The sequence below is a fragment of the Agelaius phoeniceus genome, chromosome 7 (genome assembly GCF_051311805.1).
Source record: "Agelaius phoeniceus isolate bAgePho1 chromosome 7, bAgePho1.hap1, whole genome shotgun sequence".
In the NCBI taxonomy this organism is placed as follows: domain Eukaryota; kingdom Metazoa; phylum Chordata; class Aves; order Passeriformes; family Icteridae; genus Agelaius; species Agelaius phoeniceus.
The window spans coordinates 46,393,190-46,407,430 of NC_135271.1; the positions used below are offsets into that span (position 1 = coordinate 46,393,190).

General features: G+C 42.0%; 1 protein-coding gene across 5 annotated transcripts in view; it reads right to left on the reverse strand.

The window, feature by feature from the left end:
- LRP1B (LDL receptor related protein 1B) overlaps positions 1–14,241 on the reverse strand; it is a 638,345-nt gene that overhangs the window by 555,526 nt on the left and 68,578 nt on the right. The window lies entirely within an intron of this gene.

Sequence of the window (14,241 nt, forward strand, 5' to 3'; positions counted from 1 at the left end):
CAAAAGCCTGGGGCCAGCCCAGGTTGTTTTAGGGTTATGGTCTGGGTACACAGGGCACAGTGACAAGGACAAGAGTGTCTCAGTCAATCTTTTGGCCAGTTCTGAAGGAGCCACAATTCAGGCTTGGTCTGCAGGATGCTTTTCAGGTCTTTTATGAATGCTCCAGGAGTGACAGCTCTTCTGCCACAACACAGGGTGTGGACTGGCCACAAAAATGACAGTGGTCTGTGTTTTGATGGAAACCTTGCCTTGAATCTTAAGCCTGTGGCTATATCAGGATTTGTTCATAAAAATAAAGATGAGCTGATTAACATGGACACCTCTCAGTGCCAGTGGAGTGATGTTTGTGGGAGAGAGTCTGCCACAACCAGTGCTGCACGAGCAGCCTGACAGCCTCTACATCTTCCCAAAATCCTGATGCGGTGTTAGTGAACACTCTCCTTCCCCAGAGCAACCTGGCAGCTGAGGATGTTTGCCAAAGAGGGACTGGCTTCAGCCAAACAAGTCACCCTCTCAAACTGGAAAACTTTCCCTGAGCTCTGCTGGGGACACCAAAGTTAATCCCTCAACTGCTCACAGCAGTGGCCACCTCATCTCCCACTGCTGGAACCGAAAACACAGAGAGACATTTTGGTACCTATCCCACCCAGTTACAGGCAGCTGGCACCTAAGGGAGAAGCAAGGCTTTAATGTGATGTAGTGTCATGATGAATTCCTCTTTTATTATCCATCACTAAAAACCAGTACAGGGAAATAGAATTTTGTTTCTTAAAACCACACTGTTCCCCAAGTCTTTTTATTAGAACCTACAATTGCTCACTCATTATCATCCCCACAGCACTGAGCTACAAGTAAATACCAGCTTTTTGGAACACACATATGTGCAACATCCTAACAATTCCCAGTGAATAAAGGGAAAAGCTGAAAACATGTTTCATAAACAGGATATTCCCCAAAGTTTTAGTGGTTGTTGGTTTAGTTTTAACTTCAATTAGCAGCTCTTAAAAACCCCTGTGTCTTCATATGCAAAAACCCTGAAAACAAAATGCTAAAACATTTTGAGCTGGGAAAAAGTCAGGAAGACAAAAGAGTCACATTCTAAAGTGCCAGCCTTTCCCTTTCTCCATGTTCACTTTACTCATAGGAGAACATGAGTTTCAGGGTAAAAGGAAAGAGAAAAAAAGGCTAAAAGTAGGCCGAGATGTACAAAGCAAGATAAACCACTTCAGCCTAATGAAGCCAATTGAAAACTTGGAAACTGTCTTACAAAAAGGAGTCAAATGAAGCCAAACTGTTGCTCTCAGACTCCCTGTGCTTGGCATGCCTTTCCCTGCCTCATCTCCCAGTGGTTTTTAATCTATCAGACCACATAAGCACTGCTTCCCTGTCTTTAATACATCTTTATTTTTTTTTCTCATGAAAAAGACAGACAATATATTGTGAGTAAGTAAAGTCTAGAATTTTAACTCCATTCGTCTGCTCTGGTTTTTGAACTAATGTATTTTGTGTGAGTATCATCTATGACTACGCTGGCAAATTGAGACAAATGACTCTGAGAGCCAACAGCAGAAGGGCTGGAATATTGGATCTTCTTTTTCTGTGTCTTGCAGCTCTTCAGAGCTCACCTGAAAAAGCAGCAAGACCTAATTTAAGTGTATGCAACACACGAGGTTATGTACAAGGCTGCTCTCCTGCAGACCTCCCAACATCATTGGGTGGACACAAACCCTTCCATGTCCTCTGCAGTTATTTTGACTGCCTTATTAAAAAACTCCTACGTTGCAGGAATGCAAGTTTGGCCTCTCCAGTCCATTATGCTTTGAGTGTAGCACAGCTGCCAGCAGTCAGCATTTGCAAGCAATTAATATAAAACACTGTGAGGTTCGAGATCCCATTACTCTTCCTTCATTAGCCTTAAAATCTTTCCTATGACAAGTCTGTGGTTGGCAAAATCTGACTTTTAAGAGCTTCTATAGCCCGCAGTTTTACCTTCTATGTGTGTTGACATCTCCAAGGTGCATATTGAAAAGACAATCAGAAACAAGGAGCATCCTGGGATGCTGAATGAGTAACTGAGTGAGAGTGGAGGGGCTCACAGGCTGCATGGCAAGACCTGACATGTGCTGGTAGGACATACAAACCCGACATCTCAGAGAGATGGATGGCTCTGAAGAGAGTAGATGAAAACTTTAAAGGTAAAAACTTAAATAAAGATGGCTCTACTATTATTTCCCCTATATATTTTATACATATATATATGTATATATATTCCTATATAGAAAGCACAGCTTCACTTATGTGAGTCCATCATTACTGACATAAAAAAATGTCTTGGGAAGAAAAGCAGAGAAGCACAGAGAACAAACACATGTCCATTATTCATTCCCATTCCAAGTAATGGCTAGAACAGATAAAAGTAGCAAAAGATGCCAACATTTCATGCCACATTCACCCCAAGCTTGTAATTCTGGGAGTCTTATACTTGCTATGTTCTTGTTAACCTCCTAGAACCAGTGTGTCATGATTAATTATTAATGAACATTTGTTGAGATATATCCTTTGGGGAGTACAAATACTCCAAAAACTCTGTTCCAATCAGCACATTTCTACTTTGAAGCACATGGTAATTTACAATATGAATTTATGGTACAACTTATAGGTCACCTTGCAAGTGGAAATATTTGGTTTTATTAGTTCATTGTTATTAAATAATAAAGGCATAAATTTCAACAGATAACACAAGTGGCACTGTTGCAATGGTCAGTCATTATTTCTGTGTCAATATTCATCAGGTCTCATGTCTCAGAGAAAGGCACTGCAGACCTACAAGGAAACAGATGAGTAACAGCTAGTTTAGAAATCTGCATTTATTTCCCAGTTGTTTACTTAAAGGAAGGTCTTTCCCAAAAGGAAAACATAAGGTGTCCAAAGCAGAAGGATTCAAAGTCTTACTTATTTTTTTGAACCACCATGAAAAAGGCACCAAGGCTGCAAAGGCTGGCTCTGTGCACAGGGATGCAGAATAGAGTATCAGGCAGAAAGAGTGAGGAGGAGTGAGTGAAATGCTGATTACTTGACTGACAACAGGGGTGATGCTGATGTGTGACCTTGAAATTATGTCCAGAAAGTTCAAATTGCTGAAGGAGCAGAGCCTCTGAATGTTACAGCGAGTCTCTGTGCTGCTTCAGAACAGAGTTATTGACACATAAGAGCATTTTTACATGCAAAATTACTCTCTCCTGTTCTTCCTTTAAGACTTGATGAAAATCTATGCTACTGCTTGAAACTTACCTGCATCTATCCTGCTACTTTCTGACTCCACAGCCGATTCTGCCCCCCCGTGATTTTCTCTGCAATAATCCTTTGCCCATAAACATGGCCTTATTTACTTTCTTTAAATCATCCCAGCCATGATACAGCAGTGTCTATCATTACCAAGTGACAAAGTTCATCCTAATTCCTCACTACCTTTCCAAAAGATGATGCTGAGGTGCTTTGCAAATTTTGCAAACAAGCACCATCAGGCTGCTGGGATGTGGCATCCATCGTGAGCGACTTGGCAGCCTCTGAATTGGCACAGCAACACCGCACAACGCTGACAGCAAAAACAACAACAACAACAACAACAAGTGCCTGAGCTCATTCCTGATGGCTCTATGCAGGCAGAACAACAGGAGGAGTTATTTTTGGATTGCCTCTGCAAATATGTTTGTATTATTATGCTCTCCTTTGAGGCGCAGATGGATTATGATCAAAGACGGTGCCGGGCGATTTCTGCCTTTATCCAGGTTTCCATTTCATCACTTATAATAGAGATGTCCATTTGTCCACAGTTGAACAAGGTTTTGTTGAATCACACTAAGGCTGATCAAACCTAGTCTGTAGAGGAGTATTACAGATAATAGATCACTTCTTCCCCATCCCTGAAGAACTTGATGTTTGAGATAAGAGATTTTCCTCATCTCATCTTAATAATACTTAGCACTTTACAAGCTCTGCTTCAAAGTGTTATACAGACATGAATTGTCACAAAGCCCCAGTGAGATAGCAAGGCATTATCTTCATGTAAAAGATTTAAGAAAAAAAAAATATAACCCAGACCCAGCGAGCTTTAGTGACATCTCATGACGGACAGAAACTCCGGGTCAGAGCTGGAATTAGATTGCAGTGGTTCTTTGCTTTATCTTTAATCTCTAAATATAATTTTACCCCATCTGCCTCCTCTGGATTTTAAGTATTTATAGAAGTATTGTCTCCTCCTCCCTCTCCCCAGATTCTTCATTTTCAACATTAGTAGCATAATAATTACACAAAAATTGAACTATTAGCACCAATTTCTATACAAATCTATAAACTCTGAAGCATAGCCTCAGTGTCACATTGTCTAGGAGAGGAAAAGGGCATGATTTAATTGAATCATGACTTTTCTTCTTCATCTAATTAATTTTGTAACAACCTCACTGCACTGGCAATAATTCTTCTCTCTAACAGGTGGATAAAGTGCCCATTCCTCTGATCCCACCCATTTCACTCTCCTCTTGCAGCAGTAACTTTGTGTAGGATTGAGGCTGTGCAGCCAAGGCAGACAGGCCCTCTTTGGGGACTGGAAGTGATCAGAGGAGATCCAGGCTCCCATTCCCACAGCTGGCCCAATTGGCAGCATCTTGCATCTGGTGCCCTGCCTTGGCCACCAAATTTATTGGCAGTAGTGAAGAGAGGAGCAGGATGATACAACTCCCCAGCCATCTGGCTGTGGTGCTGATTTTTGTAACCTTGTATATGCTAAATAGCATAATAAATTTTGAAATAAGATTTTGAGAAGGCTCAAGGGAGCCTTTATGATGACAGGATGAGTCTGTTCTAAACAAACATGACCAGCCATGTCTCACAGATCTCCATGTACCTGCACCCTGTTATTTTATCTGTAGGTTTACTAGCTAAGTAACACCTTGTGTAAACTTTTTGTTGTTGTTGCTGTTGTGTAACCCTGCTCTATGCACTCAGAGCTGTGGCTGTAAAATAAACACATCAGTCTGGGAGCTGTAACCACATCATATACAGAGAGCAGCCTTCTCAGGGAGTCAGGAAACTTGAAAGTAATTTCTGCTTTCCCCACTGATCTGACCCTATTACTTCAGCAGATGAGAAAGCAAGTGAAATGAATTCTCCTGCACGGTGAGACTTGTGTTTTGGGCCATAGAAAGGGGGGAGGCTGTGCCCTGAATTCCTTCAACTTCATCAGTGGCAGAGCCTGCCCTCCACAGGCTCTGCAGCATCCCTGGGGGTGTCACAGAGCTGTGGTGCTCGTGGCCATGCATTGCCCAGGTGCCAGGTGGGTGCTCTCAGCACCACCAGCTCAGATGTTGAGATCATGGTAGGCAGGAGGCAGAGAGAGCTGAGAGAGGGAACAGCACACCAGCCCAAAGGGAGAGGCTTCTGGGCTTGTTTTTAACTCTGTCACTGGCTTTGGCCTTGAAGAAACCAATCTTCAATCTACTCCTTTCCCCACCTCATACCCTGGTGAGCAGTCTGGGCTGGGAACTCACATCTGACATTTGCCCACAGCATTTTAGGTTGGTGCTTCTTAGCACTTCTTCAATGCTGACAAACAACTGGCTCTTCAGAGCTTTGAACTGGAGAGAGAAGGACATGGAAGAAGAGCTCCCAGTGCCTCCCAGTGACTGTCTCAGTCCTGTTCCTGTAGCACAGGACACAGACCCCTCTGAGAAATCAGCCAAACCAGACAAGTCTATTTCTGAGCAATTTCTTCAAGAGCAACTCAGGAGGGCAAAAGAAGAGCCTTCCATTCTTTTCACTACCGATTCAGTATCTATTTTAATATTAATAAACCCAAAGTCAGGGCCCAATCTCATTTAAAGTCACTCTCTATTTGTGAAGTGCATTGGTAGTCTTGCTCACTTTGTCCTGTACAGAACTGCTGGTCTCTACTGTCCTAAGGAAAACATTCTGTTCCTTCCACCACACCACCCTAAATTAATTCTCAACTGAAATCATATTTGTAAATTGTCTGAGTTAAGTTTGTAAACTGAACCTACTCAGAGAGGAGGAAAAAAACACATTTGCAAGCCCAGGATTGTTCCATATGAGTTTTTCCCTTTTTTTGGGTTTTTTTTTGGTTTTCATTATCAAATTCAAAGCTACTGTTCCATGCTGTAGCATTTGACAATTAACTGCAATTAATTAACCTTTAAGAAAACCTGTAAGTTTTTATGCTCCTTTTTTTCCTGGTCTGTTTTTCTTATAAGGCTGTTTTGGGGAGATGTTAGGCTGAGGGAGGATTAAGAAATTATGGATACTAAGGCTGAATACTAATTCATTGCATGTTTCATCTGAATTTCCCAGCTCTTTCTGAAAGCATTTTAACTCTCAGAAAGCACAATCATAAGGAAAAATAAAAGTAGTAATTTCTTTTTGTTGCTTTCTTTATCTTTCCATAACTAACACACCTTATGGGTTCACAGTATTTCTGTACCTGCTCTTTTCCAGTGAAAGAGCCTAATCAACAAATACAGACTTGGTGGAAACCTGGCCAGGAGCAGAGATTTGAATGGAATTGGTGCCATTTACAGATAGCAGAGTCCATGGGGAGATATCCTGCTCAACACAGAGCCCGTGGGCCTCTCTGAAAGTGGGACATGATGACCTTTCCTCACATTTGTCCTGCCATGTGCTGGGCTGCCCTTCAGCAGCACTGTCTGCAGAGCCTCAGAACCTGCACTTTCCCAAAAATCTGCTGTCCTGATGAGCTCCCCCAGAGTGAGAACACAGCACGTGTGAGGCAGCTGAGTCTCTCACAGCACAGAGGAGAAGCATGATCCATCCCATAATGGGTGCTCTCCTACAAACCCTAATCATGACTGGCATTAGCTGGCATCATTACTTACTGCTGCTGTCTGTGATATTCCTCCAGGGGAAAAAAGTTTCCTGTTCTTTACTCTAAAGGCTCAAACCTGCATGTGCGGTCCCTGTCAGTGTCCACACAAGTCAAGAGGTGCGTGGGATTTTCTAGGGTACTGCAGGGAAGTGTACAGCATTCCAAAACTCCAACATTCCCAAGCTTCCTCTGCACTGGCCCATCAGCAGCCTAAGCTCAGGAAAGCAATTCCATTGGAACAGAGGACACTGCAAGACCATAAGTTTTCTACGTAAGATTGCAAGTGGGGACACTTCTCATTTGTCTTTCCAAAAGAGATCTTGGCTTGTGCTGGAACAACGAGAACTTAAGAGCTCCCAGGCATGTTTTTATGTAAATCAGACTTTGTATTTTATGTGAAGACACATTTTGTAATGTAATTTATTAGTAGGTAATTTTTTTTTCCTTAAAGTTGAGATTCTTTTTCATAGAAGACTGGCTTTTCTCAAAGCTTTTCTGTGTATCTCAACTTCCACTATTGTTTTACTTCCCTAATATGAACAGAAGGAGATGCAAGCTCATTAACAAGCATAAGGAAATTACAAGAGACAATGCTCTCAGTTTTAAATTCACCAGCTATTCCACTTAACCTTTTCAGTTATGGTAGCCTGCAAAGGATGCGTCAAAACCCAGGGGAAAACAGTTGTTATGCACTCACAGGTGCATGAAGGGAAAAGAATCTTTACCCATGATTGCTACCCAGGATTATCCATCACCATGACTCTGCCTGTCCATGGCATCTCCATGAGGTTTGCCAAAAGTGTTGAAGGACAAGGACCCAAGAATCTTCTGAACCATTGGAAAACATGGTCTACATTAGGCTGTGCTCCCTGGCGTGGAGAGCAGCAGAAATAAACTACAATAATAATCTAACTAAGAGAGAAGTTGCTAAAAGCCCACAGAGCTGTAGCACTGGAAACAAGAAGAATCACAGAATACTTTGGGTTGGAAGCAACCTTGAAGATCATCGAGTTCCAATCCATGTCCCATTGCAGGGACCCCTTCCACTATGCCAGACTGTTCCAAGCCCTATCCAGCCTGACCATCCACACTTCCAGGGGTGGGGCAACCACAGTTTCTCTGGGTCACCTGTGCCAGAGCCTCACCACTCTCACAGGGAGTATTTTTTTGCAGCTAAGGGCACATAAACAGCATTTCTCTCTGTAAGTGAAGGGCACTGGCATCGACAGAGACAGACAAAAGGTGGCTTTAATTTTCATACCATCTGGCCTGACCTTGTCAATATATTTGCACTGCGGCAACAATTAAAAGCTCTGGTTTGGGATTAGGACTGGAGCAGGCTAAAAGTGCTGTACCAACAGCCATCCCAGGCAGATGATCCCCACAACAACCATTTCACAACCACAGCATAAGGTGAGGCACAGACAACAGATGGGTATAACAAAAGGTTAAAAGCTGCACACCATGACAGTGAAACGATGATGATCACTGCCACCATCAACATCTAAAACATGCAAATGCAATTTGTTATTCAGGATGCTGCAAATACCTCGCCCGAGGCAAGTGAGAGGAAAGAACATGAATGTGAGTCTCTAATTGTGGCCACAGGTCTACAGAGCAGCCAAGGTAAAAGCTGAGAATTGCTTTAAGGAAAACTGAGAAAGACTTAAGGGCAATGATATATAACTAAAGACATAGGAGGGGGCAAAAGGGAGACAATGACAGTGCATGGGAGGTAAGAAAACCCCTTAAAGATGAATCATTGGTATTTCAGGATCCTATTTCCCTCTGCTGTCAATGTTTCTGGAACATTGGAACACCAGCCCCTACTATCTGATGCCTTTTATTCAGGAGTTTTTCAGTGGAAAATACACCATTCTTTCAATATTCAGGAGAAAGTGACCACTAATAATAAAAAAGAAATCCTAACTGCTGTAGTATATTGGTTGTCATTCTTTGAGACTCACATAGCACCTGACCAAAAATCCATCTAATAGTGGTGTATTTTAGCCCAGAGGAGACTACAGTGCCATATAATCAGTGTAACCATGCTTAGAACTCAGTCTGTCAATATGGGCTTTCAAAAAAGTATTTCCAGGGGCTGCTTTCAGCCTGAAGGCTTTGGCACTTAAAGCACAGATGCTTTCTGTAGAATTTTTCCAATTGTAGTTCCACAAAGCAGCCTTCAGATGTATAAAGCACACAATCATCCACGTGCCTCTCTGAGGAGGTGATTCCAGGGACTGCAGTTATGAAGTGGAGGGGGGAAAATCCATATTTTACTGGTGTTTAAATAAATGACATCATCTCTACCTATTACAGCCATTCTCTTGTCCTGCACACATCAAAATGTCAGGGATACAGGAGAAAACAGAATCACCCATCAAGTGAACCGTGTTGATGTCCATCTCCAACATATCTCACCTTCAGATATATGTTTACAGGGAATTCTGTAACTGTCTTTGCTCAACCAACAGCAACTGCCCTGCATGTTCCAAAACGCCTTCTAATCTGCATTTATAGCAAATGAGATGGCAAAAACTTCACACTTCTTAAATGTCTGGTTTGGGGATTTTTGAGGAATGAAGTTGTATGATTAACTTTGTCAAAACAGAAATACACTGCTATAGAAGACACCTTCATTTGTATCTCCTATTCAGCTAATGAATTTTGGAATAGGGAGGAATCTCCTAATCAAGAGTGGTTCCAATTTCCTCATAACACATCCTACAAACAAATTACAGTCAAGTGGCTGCTTTCAGACGATTTAAGTCAAGATCTAATGCCTGCTGAAAATTAGTGAGCATCCTTCCACTGACTCTGGGCACAGCAGAGAGGACAGGGGATGGCAGGGAAGTGGCCACTTGCCATAATGGTAGCAGCCAAGCCAGGTAGAGGGAACCCTGGCTTCATGTTGAAAATGCCTCTGCTCCCCGCAGTTGACAGGTCAGGACAATCTCTTGTGGCCTCTTACTGGTACAGAACTGTATTGATATTAATTGGCATGTATTGGCTAAGTCTGAAGTGCTAAGGAGTAGTTCACTTCTGGCAAAGCAGCAGAAAACACAGCTTTTGAAAACACAGCTATAATTTAAAGCACCTTTTCTATCTCTAAGGGCATGAACACAAAGGAGAGCTTCACTTAGTGCCCATCTCTAACAGAGAAAAATAAGAAGAATCTCAGTAATTCTGTACCTGTACTCAGTCACCAACTATCACCTGTACCCTTGTGTAATCCCTGGCTTGGAGATATCATTGCACAATGTAGAGCAGCAGAAATAAACTACAATAATAATCTAAGAGAGAAGCTGCTAAAAGCCCACAGAGCTGTGGCACTGGAAACAGGAAGAATCATAGAACACTTTGTGTTGGAAGCAACCTTAAAGATCATCGAGTTCCAGTCCATGTCCCATTGCCGGGACTCCTTCCATATCCCAGGTTACAAGGTCACAAGGGTGACCTTGTGGTTTTCCACAACCACCTTCCAATGCTCCCAGGTGTCCCTTAGCCCAGCACACAGGGGCAGGCAGCCCATGACACCTCCCTGCCACTGAGACCACCCTGCCCCAGAGGAGGATCCAACACCTTCTGTTCATCGAGAGCTCACCCCTTCGAACCCTCCTCTGAGCCAGAATAGAGCTCTGAGAAGATGCACAGCCAGGGGTTAAAGCACAGGGCTGGGAGTCTGAAGACACTTTTATATAAAGACCTGCCTCATGTTTTGGGGCAGTATCATGAATCTGGCACCCCTGCAATGTGCTCCTGCAGGAACTGATAAAATGCCCCACATTCGCCCCGAGAGCCGCTTGCCACGATAAGCTTGACTTTAGCACAAAGAGCAGCGGGGTCCAGGTGAAGAGACCATGAGTTACCAGCTCAGCTCTCCCACTGACTGCCTGCACTATTTCTCTGCTCTTCCTAATTCTTAATAACCAAGGTCCCTCACCCCTGCCAGGGCCCAGATAACTGTAATTTACCAAATGTGCAGCTGCGGTGTCGGAGGGGCTGGGCAGGTCAAGGCAGGCAGAGTCCTCACTGCTGCCAGACAGACTCTCCTCTTAGCCATTTGCTCTTTCAGGAGCTGACAGAAAATGATAAGATCACTGAAGGGCCGTCCAGCTGGCTGGCAGGTCACCTAATCACCACCAAATGAGGGCACGGAAGGAGATTCATCAGTGCCTTTTTTTGCACTGTACTTGACATCTGAGATTTTAATACTTATTCACAAATATTTATGCAGTCTGGAACAATATAAATGATGTTTTCTTGCACTGGGTCAAAATCCCAGAGGGCAAAACAGGACTACAGTGAATGCTGTCTAATCACACAATTAGTGAAAAATTGTATTTAAATGAATTTGATGAACCAGGTGAGATGTCAAAAGGAGCATAAGATGCAAAATGAGCAACAAGAAGGTGAAATTGTAAGTTTATGGATCTTATCACAGGCTGAAGAACTTGTCCTGTGCCATGACAGATGAAATTAAGGAGGACAGCACAGGAGCTGTTTTTCTGTTTATAGCAACTCTAAGCCTGCTTAGGATGGCTTTAGACTGGTCATGATTCAACCTAAAAATTGCATCCCTACAATGAAGATGAATCTTTTTGGAACAGAGAGCAGTAAAGCTAATTAGAGAAATTGGGGTTCTCAGAAGCTTTTGCCTGTTTGAATGCAAAGGCTTGAGTCTAACCCAAGCAATTAGGCAGTAACAGGCACTGCCATCAAACAAGTATTTAGAACTCCAAAAATATTTTTTTTTAAGTTAACTTGAAAGTACTTTCTCTAATTTGCAAAATTTGGTAAGAGATAATTCCTGAAGGTAAGTTTTAAGCAGAGTCTAGATTTCCACAGAAAGCATTAGCAAAATGCAACATGAACCATTCCACATACCTTGGTTTGTGAAAGTACAGCCAAGTCCTGGTAGGATGATTAAGGAAGAGGAAATTAAAAAGAGCTTGGTCTGTTTAGCCTAGCAAAATGAATTCTGAGAGGGGATGCAATTATTCTTTATAGGTACATTTGGAAGTAAACAGCAGGGAGGGAGAAGAATTATTTAAGTTTGAAGGCTGATACTCATACAAGACCGAGGGGCTATAAATTGTTCATGAATAAATTTAGACTGGAATTTAGGAGATTTCTGACAATTTGCAGACTTCCCAAAGAAGGTAAAATATGCAAACTGATTTGAAAGAAAGCTTGATACATTTCTGGAAAAAAATAAGATAGAGCAGAGAGGATCTTGGAGGCAGAAATTAAAGTTTTCAGTAGAGGATTCAGGAGTTTGATTGTTGTGATTGTTCAGATTTGTCTAAAACAGACTTGAAAGCCTTGTGTGACCCTTTGTATGGAAGTCCCTGAGAGTCTGATTTTCTTGACCACACAAGACAGCTGCTGTGAGTATCAAATGCTCAAGATCAAGAAATAGTTTTCAAGGTGAAAGGCTGTTTCTGGCATGAAAGTGGCAGGTTAGTTTTGGAAGTCATGTTTCCTGGGATTTAGTAAGCCAACTTTCTATCTTTGCTAAGATGTATTTTCCCTTACTGCTTTAGAAATTTTCCTGCTTTGAGTGATAAATAAAAGCAGACTGGACAGTTCTGTACTGGCCATTTGTGGAACAAATATAGGTTTGTTTTTTGGTTTTTTGGGTTTTTTAACGGTTACATGCACATTTTCCATGCACATTAATTAATACATGGAGACGAAAAATAGCAGCCAATGCTACATTTGCCAACAACAAATTTTAGGATCTAAGAGCTAATTTACTCTGATCCTGTCCTTTATTCCTCTCTAATTTTTTGACACAAATTATATATGAAAACTAATTTTTCTTCTACAAAAATGTTTGCATGTAGGACATTTGCTCTAAGTACTCCTAAGCAACTCCATGTTTTAAATTTACTGACAAGCCATTTAACTACATCTTCTAAAGGCTTTTGTGTGCCAGACAACACTAAGGTTTTTCCAAAGACTGTCCACAACCCAATACATTTTTTTTATTACACAATACAAAAACTGAATTAAAAAGGATGCATTTGCAAATCTGGTTGGTTCTTTTTTTTTGCCAGTTCAGTACAGGTTTTGATCTTATGATCTACACATTTGTTCAAACATATGTTTTTTCCTAATATCCCCTCATCCCTTACAAACCCAGCATGTTTCACCACAACATCCTTAAATATTCTTGCATACCCCTGCACTAAACCTGTTTTCTCTTCCAGCGCGTTTCAAAACGCTCCATTGCCACTGCAAGGATTTTAGTGCAATCCATCAATCTCACTACATTGTGAACATCAGTAGCGACAGAAAAACCTTCATAGAATTTTTCTTGCTTATTTGGAGAGGGGAATTGATGAATACCATGATATGTTTGAGCACAGTGTTCAGGAATTGATTAGGGCAGCCAGACAGAGGCGGCGGACTCAGGTACGCAATGCCCCCCACAAGTCTCCGGAAGGGCTCGAGGGCTCTTCCTGAGCTGCTGGAAATTCTGGCACCACAGCTGAAATCCATGGGTTGCTCTAATTTATATGGCATGAGATTCCTCTGTAATTAAACCTGAATGGAGAAAAAACAACAAAAATAAGAGAAACTTAGCAAGAGGAGAGTGACACTGACTTTGTGCCGTTCTCTCTGGCAGGAATGTGGGTCACATTGGGCTGAAGAAACCTCCTACATGTGCTGGGTCTAACACCCATCCATCTTCCCAGGTTTGCACAGCCATCCTCTGGAACCCTTGTTCTTGCCTCCTCCCCTCTTTCATACTGCTCCAGCTTATTTAAGGAGCACGGAGGCACAGAATGATGGAGATCACTCTCCTGTACCGTGCACAGCACGTTCGGCAGACGTCAATGTCAGCCCGTGAGTGCTCAAGGACTGCGGCTCGGAGACTGAAGAATGACTCTCGTGGCAGGATCTAAATATAAAATTATAAAAACCTAAAAAGTGTTAGAACGTCAACAGCAGAATCTGACTTTGGCACCTATGAATATATGGTAAGATTATAGTGAGTTTAAAATGTAGGCATGCCTGCAAGGTTTATTTACAGATGACCAGTAAATACACAGACTTCTATTATTTTTAGCACTGTAGCTGAGAAATTCAGAATAGAGTAGAAGGAGGGGGGAAAAAAAGGTTGTAATTTTAGCTTTTGTTTCAAATTAGGTATAAATGGATGTCAGTCTCTCATGTGGGACACAAAAGAAAATAAATCCAACATCATTTACTACTCCACTGTAGAAAGAAAAGCAAACTAAATGCAGCAATAACAACATTAAAACTGCAACATTTTCCTAGACCTTATCATTACAGAAAGCACATCCCTTTCAAGTATCAGCCCTCCAGCACTG